This window comes from Urocitellus parryii, chromosome 9 (genome assembly GCF_045843805.1).
Source record: "Urocitellus parryii isolate mUroPar1 chromosome 9, mUroPar1.hap1, whole genome shotgun sequence".
NCBI lineage: Eukaryota > Metazoa > Chordata > Mammalia > Rodentia > Sciuridae > Urocitellus > Urocitellus parryii.
The window spans coordinates 92055263-92070615 of record NC_135539.1 but is presented as its reverse complement, the minus strand read 5'-3'; positions in this window follow the sequence as shown (position 1 = coordinate 92070615).

The following is a 15353-nucleotide window of genomic DNA, read 5'->3' as shown; positions in this document are numbered from 1 at the left end:
AGCCCAAGAGAGGCCTCAAAAGTGCCCAGGTTGCCAGTACCTTGACCTTGGATTTCCAGCTTCCAAGACATTATCCATTATTTCTATTGGGATGTTTTTTTTTAAAAAAAGTAAGAATTAAAGAAAAGTTACAAGCATAAGGCATATTTTCCCCCTGAACTATTGGAGAGTAAGTTGCTGACATATCAGAAAGTTCCTGAGAATTCTCTATAAATCAAGAAATAATTCTAATTGAGCTGAAGAGATTAACATCTTAGACAAACAGGAGATTATTGCAAGTTCTTCCTGAGAAGATGACATACAGGTATTGCCTGGGATGTGTGACATTGTATAAGTCTGGGAAACTTCTTGTACCCTGACTTTAACATTAGCTTTGTGATCTTGGATAAACCACCTTTGTTCAGTCCACTGGACTAAACAACTTGAATCTCATTTTCCCTCCAACTTAAACATTTTATGTTTGAGGGACATTATTTTTCTACCATGAGAACCAAGGTCTCTTCAGTCCTGTGCACAAGTGCCCATGCCAGCTATCTGCCCCCAGTGCTTGGAAGCCCAAGCTTTCTAACATGGTGCCCAGCCCTCTCCATCCCATTGTCCAGATGCCTATATCACTTTAGTAGTCCAGCTCCTGGCCTGTTCTCTCCTGTGTCTGTGCTCATTCTACTGACTCCATTCAGAAAGCACTTCTCTCTTCCCTCCAGTATCCTAGGAAACCATTCTTATTCTCTGACTTCCCCAAGCTATTTCCTCTATGCTGCCTGAGCACCCTTCACTCCCCAGGGAGCTTACCACGTCTAACCATTGCTTCTTTCTCTGTACTAGATTCCAGATCTCTGGAGAAAGGGACCTGGGTCTCATCTCTCTCTGTCTCTTCAGCTATTGACACTTTGCTCATAGCAGGTCATCATTGGATAAATGTGCCTTAAGACCTGAAAGCCAGACATTGTCTATGTTGGGCTGGGTGGAGACGATCCTGCCCCTGAGGATGATAAAATCACCATAACTGGCAGAGGAAGCTTGAACTGGTGGGGGAGTTCACAGGAGGGACAGCTCTCAAAATTGGACCACCTTCTGCAAAATAGATTTCATCTCAACCCAGTCAGAATGGCAATTATCAAGAATACAAACAATAATAAACGTTAGTGAGGATGTGGAGGAAAAGGTACACTCATACATTGCTGGTGGGATTGCAAATTGATGCAACCATTAATGGAAAGTGGTATGAAGATTCCTCAGAAAACTTGGAATGGAAGCATCATTTGATAAAGCTATCCCACTCCTTGGTTTATACACAAAGGACTTAAAATCAGCATATTACAGTGATGCAGCCACATCAATGTGTATAGCAGTTGAACTCATAATAACTGAACTATGGAACCAGCCTAGTTGCCCTTCAACAAATGAATGGATAAAAATGTGAATACACACACACACACACACACACACACACACACACACACATATATGATGGAATATTGCTCAGCCTTAAAGGAGAATAAAATTTTGGCATTTGCTGGTAAATGGATGGAACTAGAAAATATCATGCTAAAAGAAATAAGCCAATCTCCCAAAGCCAAAGACCAAATGTTTCTCATATGCAGATGCTAATTCACAATAAGAGGATAGTGCTAGGGAAGAAGAGATACTTTAGGTGGAGGGGAGTGAAGGGAGGGGAAGGGTTATAGGGGTAGGAAGGATAGTATGTGCATATATAACTGAAGGGATTCTATATCATGTACAACCAGAAAATGAGGAATTATACTCCATTCATATATGTTGTATCAAAATGCTTTCTACTCTCATGTATAATTGATTAGAAAAAAAATTTAAAGATTTAAAAAAGATTGGGCCACCTTCCATTAAGCTGGGCCACCATATGCTACACTGTGCCAGCAGTATCCAGCCAGAGGCAGGTGCTGAAGAAACACTGCTAGACCTAAGTTTCATGAGGGCTTGAACCATGTCTGTCTCACACACTGTCGGCTCCCCACTCACAAAACCACATCTGACACATTGCGGTGACCAATAAATATTTGTGCAGTGAATACATGAATGAACCAACAGCAAATCCTTTTTTTTTTAATGTGTCTTTTTCACTGTCCCTCTTACCTTCTGACTCGTCCCTGTCCAAAGCTGTGAGCTAACACTTACCTCAATGGGGTGGTGCTGAAGATCAAAGGCGATAATAAATCTGAAGGCACTGGCTATACTATAAAGCCTTTATAAACTCGCCTCCCTCCTCCTGCCTCTTTCCTTCTGGGGGGATGCTGGGTGAAGCTGGGCTGGGCTGACCTGCTTGGGGTTCAGATGCCCTCAGGACCTATTTATGTTCCCGTCAGTGCAGAAGAGACTCCAGCATTCTCATTTCACCATTCTTCAGAAGTTTTGTAGGTTTTAATAAGGACCTTGGAGATTCCCTCCTTTGCAAGTAGAAGAGAATAATTCAGGTGCAGTAATTAGGGTTCCCGCAGTCTCTGTCCATGTGGAGGGTCCTAATGAGGGGTTTTCTTTTTTTTCTTGTTGGACTCTCCCAAAGGGAGATCTTATTAGAGAAAAAGGAAGTTCACAGTCCTGGAAGGGAAGTAGCCTAAGTCAGGTTTCTCCAGAGGATCAGAACCAACAGAATGCATGTCTGCATAGTAAGAGGATGGCCGACTCCCTACACCAGCAGATTCACACCAGAGTGCCAGGGGGCAGAACCACGCCTAAATAATAGAGGGGGCACAGGGGACGTGGTTCCTAAGCACCTGCCTGGCATGCAGGAGGCCCTAGGTTCCATCCCCAGTGCTGCCTCCAAAACAAAATAATCATAGAGGAGCCCGCACTGACTCTGGACCTGCAATGGCTCTGGAGGCTGAGAAGAGGGGCATCCAGGGGCTGGGTGACTTCCAATGTGCCTTCAGGAAAGGGGGAAATCTTCCTCCGACACCCCTCTAAGCTGAGAAGTGCTCACCTGGTTCACGTGGTTGCCATGGTGCAGGAGCATGCTGCATGGAGACGTGGCAGGGCTAGGTGACCTCATGAGGCTGTGCACAGCCCTGAGGTTTTGCAAGCTGCTCCCTTCCCCAAGTCGCTGCATCACCAGCCACGTAGACTGCTTACCAGGTGTTTGGCACACAGTTCCTTCACCCCGTAAAACACAGGCGATGCTAGATAAACTGGGCGAGGGCCAGGAGGGGGGAAGGAAAATGAGAATACTGTCTATCCCAGGTTCAAGAACACATCCACAGGAGAGCAGAGATTCATAGGGAGCCGGTAAAGTCTGTGTAGGTTGTCAATATTCTAGAAAGGAAACTCACAGGACAGGAAGCCAGGAGTTGAACAAAATAGCCAAGAGGGTAAAATCTGTCTCTTCTTGCTTCTTGGAAAAGCAGGCTCCTCAGCTTGTCTGCTACCTCCAGAATGAAAATACAGTCTCAAAACAATCAACAGCTCCAGGCTGGTGTCTTCCGATTAGACAATAAATTGAAGTTATTGAAGTTCTGCATCTGACAGCCCTTCCTTCTCTCAGGGCAGGTTTGCACATACAGAGGAACCTCTGTGCTGCTGTACGTGGGGAGGGCCAATATTCAAGAGTGCACTGAGCCAGGCTTCAGGACCACAGCTCTCCTTCTCAGCTTCCAGGGCTACCCTTCCATACCTGCTAAGGATGCAGAACAGTGGTCCCCAGCACGAGCACGTTCACCACCCACCACCCCCCCTGCCTCTCCCTCACCTTAGGTCATCTCAGGTGGGCTCTGTGAAACCTGGAGTCCAGGCGGGGCCTGGAGTGTGGTGTGAACATTTCTTACATTAGATCTGGGCCTTGGCTGCCTAGAAAGCCCACAGGTTCCTTGAGGATAGGAATTTCCTCCCCTTCTCATAGAAAGGCATGCTATGGTTAAAATCCATAATTCATAATTTCTCAGAGAAACAGTGTTAGACAAAGACTATTATCATCTGCTTTGTTCCAGCATGGAAAATGGAAAGTTGCAGTCCACCCTGCTCCTCAGTGGTGGGTAGAGAAGCTGCAGAGCAGGGTGGGAGGAGCAGGTGTGTGCTGAGTAGGCCTGGGCTTCTTCTAAGCAAGCAGGCTGTCAAATGAAGACCGTTCTATTATTTGGATGGTATCTTGTTTTAGAGTTCTCCATGTAAACAGTAGTAGGGGAACAGAGTTCACCTTGCTCCATACCTTAGGAATGGTGAGTTCACTTCTACAGTAATCATTTAGAAGCTACCATTCAGGAATGGTAAGTTAACCTCTGAGAAACTCAGTGCAAGAGTCAATATTCCAGAAGGCCCTCCAGGCAGCACTTTAAACATCATTACTGCTATCGTTGGAATTTTAAGTGTCTCCCACAGACCCATGTGGTAAACACTGGTTCCCCAGGGTCACACTACCGGGAGATGGCAGGACCTTTAAGAGGTGGAGCCCAGTGAGAGGTCTTTAGGCCTTTGGGGGAGTGCCCTCAAAGAGGACTGAGGGACCCTGGCCCCTCCTTTTCCTTTTTTTTTTTTCACTTTATGGCCATGAAGTGAGCAGATTTATAAATAAATTTTTCCTCTTGATAAACTAATCATCTCAAGTATTTATTTTACTAGATAGAAAGCTGACTAAAAAAAAAAAACAAACATAAATCTTACCAGAAGGCTAATGAATTAACATAGAAGACATTTAGAAAGGGTTCTTCTCCATAAAAGAAAAGGAGGTGAAAATATGTGGTTGACTTGAGAAGAAAGCACCACCACCTTTGCATGATGAGGTTGGTGTGAGAAGCCAGCAAGCCAGGGACTGTCACCTTCAGAATGGGGTCTAGGCCTCCGTTTGACCTGGTAAGGTGCTGGGACTGGCCGTTCCCCAGACAGAGTAGACTCTTTGGGAGCCTCCGTGCAATTGCCTCTCCAAGTGCTGGGGGACTGAGAGCAGGACTTCACCCAGGGCACAGGAGCAGCCCGTGGGGCCACCAGTCTGTTTGCTAACAGATGGCTATGTATGTCACAGAATCCCGTCATAGATCTGTTTTCATTAATCAAACTACATGAGAACAAGGTTGAGAGACGGTGGGACCTATTCCAACCTATTTCTAACAGATGGACGCCACTGATATTTACAAAGAATGGGACAAATCCATTGGCCTAGGTCATCCAGCCATAGGCACAGTGTGAGGGAGAAGCCAAGTTTGTCTGAAGAGTCTCTACTCTAATTATTAAAACAAACTCCAATAACTCTATGGTTTGAATGTCCCCTCCGACACTAATGTTGAAATTAAATTGCCATTATGACAGTATTGGGGTAGACCCTATAGGAGGTTGTTATGGTTTAGATGTGAGGTGTTCCCCAAAACTCAAGGTGTGAGACAATACAAGAAGATTTAGAGGTGAAATGATCAGGTTATGAGATCCTTACATAATCAGTGCCTCGATCCTCTGATAGGGATTAACTGGGTGGTAACTGAAGGCAGGTAGGATGTGGCTGGAGGAGGTGGGTCTTTGAGGGCTTGACTTGGGGTATATATTTTGCCCTGGCAAGTGGAGTCTCTCTCTGCTTCTCCGTGGCCATGTCATAATCTGCTTTCCTCCACCACACTCTTCGGCCATGATGTTCTGAGTCACCTTGGGGCCCCAAAGAATGGAGCCAGCTGTCTATGGACTAACACCTCTGAAAACTGGGAGCCCCCCAATAAACTTTTTTCCTTCTAATTGTTCTTGTCAGGTCTTTCGATTACGGCAATGAAAAAGTTGACTAAAACAAAATTGTTATCGAGAAGTGGGGTCATTGCTAGGACTAACCTGCCCATGTGGTCTGGAAGCTTTTGGAGTTTTTGGAATTTGAGGGAGGAATTTTGGCAAATTTAGTTATAAAATCTAGAAAAGTTTTAGAATGTTGACCTTAATGGTTAATTCTGGTGGGAGTTCAGAGGAATACTAAGACGGCAGATAGTAAAGATAAGGCTCATGAGGTTTCAGAGAAAAAGGAGGACTCTATTGGAAACTGGACTAGAGGCCATTCATTCTGGCTAAGAAGTTCTCTACATTTTGTCCACATCCTGAGACTTTTTGTGAGACCAAATTTAAAGGTGATGGACTAATCAATCTGGCTGAAGAAATTTCTAGACAGCATGGCATTCAGTCAGTATCATGGGTATTGTTGGCAGCTTTTAGCCAAATTTCTTGCCATAATAAGGAGGAGAAAACAGAGCATAAGGTTTTTTAAAACTTGCAGTTTGGCCAGAAAACTTTGAGTAAAACTGGGGCTAAGGAAGCCATGGTTGTTAAAGACAATACAGCCACTAAAGAAACACTAAGTACTTTACCCAGAAATGATAGGAAAGATGGCTTCAGAGTATCTCAGGAACTGGCAAGACCACATCCATCTCATGCTCAAGGGTGTAAAACAAATTTTTTTTTTTTTTGAGATTAGTGGGGCACCCTGCTTGCACAGGGTCGTGCCTTTCACCATGAGATCCTTACTCCCAGGCACTCAGAAGCTACTGAGGTCATGGTACCGTGAGGCTTGACTACTGCTTAAGAAGGCAGCAGACCTTGGTGCCAGGATTGCAGGATGCTGAAGTTAGGTGGTTCATGGAGGCCTCCATTGAGAATTTCAAAGGAAATCTGGGAGATCAGGCAAAGTGCAGCAGGGTTGGAGTCCCTGTGGGCTGCCTCCGAAAGGGCAACACATGGAGATGTGAGGAGGAATCCAAAGCTTCCATGTTGACCCTGAGATTAAGAAATGCCAGCAGCACCATGGGACTTCTGCCAAAGAAAGCTGCAGAAATCAATCAGAGACAAACCCAAAGAGAGGCCATGTGGGCTGCAGCCAGAAAAGCCATAGGAGTGGAGCTACACAAACCCTGAGAGAGAACATCAGGATGCCATGTGACCAGATGCTGGATGTGCAGCTACAGGACTTGCTTGCCCAGCGGGATTTTGGTCCTGCTTTGGTTCCCTCCTTTTTCTATGCCCCTATATATTCCTTTTGGAGTGGAAATGTTACTCTGTACCTTTATATATTGGATATATATATAACTTGCAATAGTAAGGCGGAGAAAACAAAGCTTAAGGTTTTTTAAAACTTGAAGTTTGGCAAGAAAACTTTGAATAAAACTGGGGCTAAGGAAGACATGGGTTTTTACATGGGTTCATGCTGAGAATTTGCCCTGAGTCTCAGAGTAGACTTTGGACTTGTACTTTTGGGAAATCCTGGAACTGTTGAGACTATGGGGACTCTTGGAAATAAACTAAACATATTTTGCATTGTGAGATGGGCATGAGCTTTTGGGGGACCAGGGGCAGGATGTTATGGTTTGGATATGAGGTGTCCCCCAAAAGCCCATGTATGAGACAATATAAGAAGGTTTAGAGGTAAATGATTGGGTTATGAGAGCTTTAACATAATGTGTGCATTAATCCCCTGATAAAAATTAACTGAGTGCTAAGTGAAAGCAGATGATAGGGTGTGGCTGGAGAAGATTGGTCTTTGGGAGTTGTGGGTTTATATTTTGTCCCTGGTGAGTGTTCTGCTTCTTTGTGGCCATGTCCTGACCTGCTCTCCTCCACCACTCTTCTGCCACTTCACCTAGGGCCCAGAGCAATGGAGCCATTGTCTATGGTCTAAGACCTCTGAAAACTGTGAGCCCCAAAATAAACTTATCTCCTCCAAAATTGTTCTAGTTGGACTTTTGGTCACAGCTGCAAAAAAATCTGACTGCAACAGAGGTGTTCAGGTCATTGTGTACTAAGGCCATTACCTCTTACTGGCTTTAGGCCTCTCTGTCTTGCTTGTACTCATTGCCTTTCTGCCTTCCACCATGCAATAATTCTCCCCACATATTAATGCCATGCTGTTGGACTTCCAGTCTCCAAGACCATGAGCCAAATATACTGCTATGGTTTATAAATTACCCTCCTGGTGGTATTCTGTTATAGAAGCCCCAAACAGACAGAAGCACTGACCTTTTACATCTGTTGAGTATTTACCAGGTTATGACACACTTCCTCATATGGGCTTCTTTCATCCTTAGAAGCAGCCCAAGGGAAACTAAGTGAGGCAGTCTGGGCTTTGCTTTTCTTACACAAGGGAGGGATTGGAGCCCAGAGATGCTCAGAAACCCTCAAAGCCAACTGAAGTTCCAGTTCTCAAAGCAGTACCCAGGCATCAGGAGTCTTCCACCATGAGTTCTCAGAAAGAGTTGAGATGTGAGTCTGAATCCCCATGGAGTATTTCTAAGACACATACTTATTCTGTATATAACATTCCTCTTATTTTTTTAAAAATATTTTTATGTTGTCAATGGACATTTATTTATTTATTTATTTATTTATATGTGGTTCTGAGAATCAAACCCAGTGTCTCACACGTGCTAGCCAAGTGCTCTACCAGTGAGCCACAATCCCAGCCCAATATTTCCCTTCTTTTGACAGCTTTTCATAAACATTCTATATTTTAACCCAATTGTATGCCCAGTATTGAGCTACCCACGGAGAGCCAGAGACCCTAACCCTAACCTCTGGCCTCCAGAAACCTAATATTTAGAGATAAAGATACATATACAAAGAACTTGATGCACCTTATTACAGGAGCACTGTCCGATGTGGGAGCTCCTTGATGTGCACTTGTGAACAAATATATAGTGAGTCAGTGGAAACAGAAGTTTAGAGAGGAAGAGATGACTCTATCTAGGGCCATCAGGGAAGGCTTCTCATCATAGTTCGGGTTGGACGATTTACAGTGTGATCACTCAACGTGTGTGAAATGCCTTATAATGTTTTACTCCTCCTGTTACAGCTATTTCACATCTAGGAATTTATCCTTGGGGATATGTCAGAGGGAAAAAAAAAGAGAGAGAGAGATTTATGTTCCACATGTTTATTACAGGGTAATTGAGAATAGTGAAAAAGTAGAAGCAATCTTAAGGTCCAGTAGCAGGGAACAGCAGCACATAAATGGCATTCAGTCTACGTGACAGAATAGTCTGCAGGCATTGAAGTCATGTTGTCACAGCACGTGTTCTGACTGGAAAAATAATGTACATGGTGGGAATATTAAGAGAAAACTGAATCCAAAAGGGTCATATTCAAGATCATCAAAAATTTGTAAAAATATATGCACATGTGTGGGGGTGTCTACAAAGTGAGTAACAGTGCTGCTCTCTGGTGTGAGATTAAAGGGAATTTTTATTCGCTATTTGCATTTTTTCTTTTCTTTCTTTTTTCTTTTTGGTACTGGGGATTGAACCCAGGGCCTTGTGCATGCAAGGCAAACTCTCTACCAACTGAGCTATACTCCCAGCCTGTATTTGCATTTTTTCAAAGCTCAATTCAAGAGGAAAAAAGATTTCTCTCACTGGGTTGTCAGGAAACTTATGGGTCTGTGGGACTCTGTTTCTGGTGTGAAGTCTTTTAAACTTGTCTTCTGAGCATGCTCAAGGTGTGTCATGTACATATCTTGACCCTGAGACCCACTGAGAAGGGAAAGAGCATAAAGGATGGAACAAGCAAGGAAGAACAATCGACACACTGTTACCCTGCATGCAGATGGACGGGGCACACCACAGCAGCTTCCTCAGGTGGCAAGCATGGTGGCTTCTAGGTCACCTCTCCTAGTCAGGTGACCAACTCTCATTCTTTCCCTCTTCCTTACCCTCCCAACCCCATGACTTAGAAGACTCTTCAGGAGGCGATGCCTAGCCAAAGGCCCAAATTGGAGGGTGAAGGGTGCATGTTGGGGTTGGCAGGAGAAGCTGTCGGCCTGCATTGTAGTGAGGGGCACGTTTGCCTGTTGGAGTTGGTTGCTGTATGCAGGCTGGGCAGAGCTCTTGAAGCCCAGGATTTGTTTATTCATCAGCCACTGGAAGTGTGTGGGACAGAGCAAGTGGTGCTCAGTAAAGATTTGTTAAACAATTGCTTTATAAATGTGGGTAGAATTCAAGTGCACAAATACTATGCCTTTTCATCTTTTGAAGAGGAATATGTTTTAGGAAACCTGAAGGCCAAGGCTGGTCACTAACTTGGGAGGCCAAAGAGCCTAGGATTTGGCCCTGGTTGGGGCCCCTCTTCATTCCACCTGGGGATAGGCAAATGCAGACTCTGACCAGGTTTCTCTATTGCCTCCTCTTCTAAACTTGAGTTCTTTATTTCATTTAATCACTCAGCTAATACCAGTTGAGCTGCTCCAGGCTCAGTTTTAGATGCTGGGATGTAGAAGAACAAGAGACATCTATGGTGCTAGGAGATACTAGCCACCATCAGGTCCATATGCCAACACTCCAAGTGCTCTGCATAATTATAAGGTAGAAATACCCTTCAACTAGAAAAGCCATTTTATACTGCAGTAGGCCCAAATTGAGACACAGAGGCAGTTTGTCTGTCTGGGTGCTGGAATAGCCTGACCAACACCTAGATGAAGGTGTTGCTTTGTTTTTTATGTCCTCCCAGTCCTAGGCACACACAATGACCATGGAGAGACTGATTGATGTCCCCTGAGACAAAAGGATAGGATCAAAATGACTGAGAAAAATAAAACGTACTATCAGTACAGTATGAGAATGTTAATAATTTGAGAGAAAAATACAACTAAGACTATACATTTGGAGAATTTTCTTCCCCAATAATAAGATACTTCTTTCTGATGGCCACATGTATCCTCCTTCCAGTCCCCTCAGAGGCTCTGATGGGAGTTGAGGATGGGGTGGTATTATAGGCCTTGCCAGACCGGGGTGAACTGAAGGATGCAGGCTTTAGTGGGGAGGAGCAAGGGGATTGGAAACAATTCCAGATGGGGCCCTTATGTTCTCTTCTCCGAGGAACTGATCTAGTAGGTAGCACCTCCATTAGCTCTTCCACTGGAAGGCGTGTTTTTCCCCTAGGAAATCACAGCTTTTTAACTTAAGGTTTCTTTTCCTGTGATGTCAAGAAAGCCCAGGAAGGTCTTGTCAAGGATTCAGGGAGTAGACGGCAGGAAGCCTGGGTGATGTGCATGCCAACGAGCTTCACAGAGCAGGAGACAAGGAGGGATTCAGAGCAGGGCCCTTGCCAGGAAGCAAGAGGGTGTATTTGCTTTGGTGGGCACCTGGCCCTGTCTTTGGGACTGTGGTGCATTCAGCTGATTAGATGCATGTGGTACCAACATTGAGGAAGAAGCCTCAATACTGCTGAAAGAATAAGTCTACAGTGGAGGGGAAGAGGTGGTCCTTAGGGGCAGGGGGTGCCTAGGGGACATTTGTCCAGTCCCAGTCTGGTTTGGCTTTCTTGCTTGAGTGTGCTTAGTTGCATCTGAGACAAGTATCCATGAGAAAAGGGGCCCGTGTGTCCGGGACCAAACTCTCTGCAATGACTGCAAATGCCCTGATTTTATGTGAATCCTAGAGACACTGGGTTAAGGACACAGGCCACTAAAAAAATGAATAAACACATAAAACGTACAACATCAACACTAAGCTTTTCAACATTTTCATGTGTGTTCAGCCCATGGCTGACTCTCTGGGAAGGACAATTCCAGGAGCTCTGTGACTTAGCCACATCTCCACCCACTCGTGGCTGGTTTCCAAATATGTTAGAGGCCAGCCCCAAAGGACTCACCCCAGGAAGTGCTGAGGGACCTGGGAGGCAGACCCAGGCCCAGGTGTTGTTATAGTGAGAACATCCCACCCTGTGTACAGAAGGATAAACTGGAGAGAGAAGAATTCGTGACTCTGGGTAGAATAAAAGTGAACATTTAATGCCACCATAGTTTGATTCTTTTAAACACCAGATTCTTTTTTGACAACATTTTACACCTCATATGCCACAAAAAGTCAGAGATCGTAGCCAGCAAACAATGTCTTCACACAGGAATGGCACACAGCTCAATGGATTCATGTCACCAGTTTGTGAGAACTATGTAACACTCTGTTCCAGACTGTTCTCCAGGTAGCCTGCTCATAGTTATCATGACCAAGCCAACAGCTAATTTTTATAGAGCTATATAAAGGCCCATACACAAAATCCAGCCTGCAAATAGGCTGCTGGGACCCGCCCAAGTACTAAAGAGTTAATTTTCTGACCTTAACAAATGAGCTTTATTTTTTTTAAAAAAAAAAATTAACAGCAAACACTTATGAGCTAAGAACTTAATTTTAAAAACAGCACCAATCTTCTATCCAAACAGTGAATTTCAAACAATGACATTCAATACCACCGTTGACTTCAAATAAGAATTTTTTGAACATGTTTGTGAATTCACTGTTTCCGACACAATAAATGCACTTGGGCAGGCCTTGTCTCCAATCTTCAAATGGGTCCATTTCTACAGATAAGCATATTTATATATACATACATACATTACTAATCATGGAATCATAGAACCAGGGTTTGAAGGAACCACAAAGATCATGTAGCACAATGTCCTCATTTTACAAATTAGAAAACAGTTCCAGAGATGTTGATAAGGTGTACATAGATGGGACTATTGTGGAAACTGGAATCTGAACTCAGGTTTTCTGTCCTGTGCTCTTCTGCCATGCCACATACCTTCTGCACACACGCATCTACATATGTACACACACAGCAGTACAGAGGACTGATGTGTGTTCCTGTCCACACACCTGGTACAACACCATCTAACAGGAAGTCCTGGACTCAAGTCCGGTTCTGCTATAAAACTGTTCTGTGTACTTGGGCCAATTGATGACCATTGACATCAGTTTCTTTATCTAGAAATGATTCTCCCCAGCTCCTAAAGAGAGCTTTAATTTCTTCAAAGCCCATCCCCCATCAGTTTTGCCACTGTTTTCTCTCTTTACACAATCCTAGAAGGACAGCTATGATGACCCCAACCTTTCACAGCAAAAGGAAGCAACTCACCCAAGTTGCATAGCTAGTGATGAACCAGGCGTGGCCCCTGGTCACCTACTCCTGGGGCTCCAGGCTTTCCTCCTAGTTTTAGTTGCCTCTCAAATGAAACTACTTGCCCCAGCCCTTCCCTGCCTCTCAGGGATCCAGCAAGGGACAAGATGCCTTAAGTATTACGGGTTGTAAGACTCACTAAAGTGCTTTGGTTGCTCCAGAAAAAAACTGCTCTGATATATCCAAGGTGAGGACCTGTCGTTGCTTTCCCAGCCCCCTTCAGTAGTACCGCAGGTGGAATGAGGGTCTTGAGGAAATGTGGGAAGTTAATACTGTCAGCACTTTTCTCAGGAATTTGATGTTGAACCAGTAAGAGAAGCTGAATCCTCTTCCACCCAGGCCGGTGGAAGCTGATTTCTAAGCTCATTATCATCCAAGTCAAAAGGAAGGATCCTTTCCCCTTTGGTTACTTACTATAGAAACAGCTGAGATTTTGAATTAAGCCCTGTACTCTGAGGACTGGACCCTAATCCCTGTTCTCCTGATTTATTTATCTCCCCCAACCCCCGCTCATGTCTCTGCTGACAGATTTTGCTAGGGAGAGAAAAGCAGAAAAACAGAAAAATGAAAACAAAAGCACACACACACACACACAAACCCACATAGTCACAGACATATCCACCAGGCTTACACTTCAATGCATAGCAAGGGAGACCATTTCCAACCATGATGTATAAAGAAATTCTAAAACACAAGCAGGGTTATAAAACAACATCCTGAGTTTACAAATAAATCATAAGTCTTCATAAATTAGGTATGACAATGTGGGATGTTAGAGATGAAGACTCTGCTAGTTTTCTTTTTTAAATATTTTTTTAGTTGTAGGTGGACGTTTATTTTATTTATATATGGTGTTAAGAATCAAACCCAGTGCCTCATACATGCTAGGCAAGTGCTCTACCACAGAGCTACAATCCCAGCCTGACTCTGCCAGTTTTGAAGGTAACTTCTGTGTGATACATAAAATAGAAGTGTGAGTACCAGTATCTGAGTCACCAATGCACACGGGAAACAACTATATTCAGAGAATATCAATAAGATGCAATGTTGATGTGATACTGCCTCAAGCACTAGTTTGTGTCTAATGTCAAGACCACGCCTCAGGTTCTGAGTAGGGCCACCCCAAAGCAGAATATGCTTGTTTAGGGATGAGTGAATTCGCTCTTGGGATTTAAAATTAAAAAAACAAAAACAAAAACAAAAACAAAAAAACCCCCACAAAAATCAAAATACTTTTTTGAGATGAGAAGCTTAAGTTTTAATAGCTTCTCCTGGATTGGAGTTCTGCTTTTATTACTGCAGAAATAAGAAACAGTTTGTGTTTTAGAAATATGTCATTTTGTCAGGAAGATTGCTAAGTGACACAATTTATGAGATTTAACCCGCAAATTGTGACACATTTTGGAGGATAAGAAAGAGATACTAAGATCCAAAGAATGCCACATGGCCAAACCAATTTTAGACTGGCAGTTCCAGTGAAGCTGAATGCCTGGCTTCGTCACCTAGAGTAAAGCAGCCTGAACTGTTCTTTTTCTCCCTGCTTGGAAGTCTCGTATGTGGTGGCCCTATAGAGTGTCCCTTGCATTGTGGAAAGCAATGTCCAGGCAGAGGCAGTGAGCCCAGGAACAAGGGCATGGGGTGGTTTAGACAGCATCAACTAATAGCACACGGGACTTCCAGCCTGTTTCTGACTGGCCTGGTTGCAGGGTTTAAGATAGATATTGCCTTGAAAAGTGAGGAGATATTTTTGCATATGCTCAAAAAGTGGGCTAATGATGTTCCAGCAGGGAAGAATGACTAAATTCATGAATCATATTCGATTTTGGAATGAATTAATCTCTAGTAATTTTTATAGCTGAAATTCTTGTTGGAATAAAGAACCTAAAAACATTCATCACATCATTATTTTGGAAGGCTTGAGTATAGATCAGCAGTTGCTAGTGACATCAGCAACTGTGTTTGCTTTGAACAAATTATGGGCCCTTGCCAGACCTGCCTTCTATCCCAAGAAGTCAAGGTCGGGTGGATGATTTCAAATAGACACATCTGTGATGAAGGCTTGTGGATGAACCCAAATTAATGATGAGTATTAGAATTTGAAGCCTAAAGAAGGTGGCTAGTTTATAAGGACATGAGATACATACCCAAGTGGGCACAAATTCCCTTCTCCTTCAACTCCAATCATGGAATGAAAATCTTTGGAGCAAGCACAAGACTTGGATGTGTGTATAAAAAGACTTCTTTTTGGAACCACCACTGTGGATGGAATAAGTGTCTGTGATCAGACTTCCCGCTTTAGGCTACTTCATGACAAACTGGGCCAAATTCCTGCCTGCCAAACGCCCCCCCCCCTTTTTTTTTGGTAGGAGCTAATGGGTCTTCTGTGTCCTGTTCTGATGAGTTACAAGTCAGGTTCTCTGATGCTCATAAGACTTCAGTTCCTGTTTAGAACCTAGCTGAGCCCCTTTGGCTGTGTGTGTGTGTGA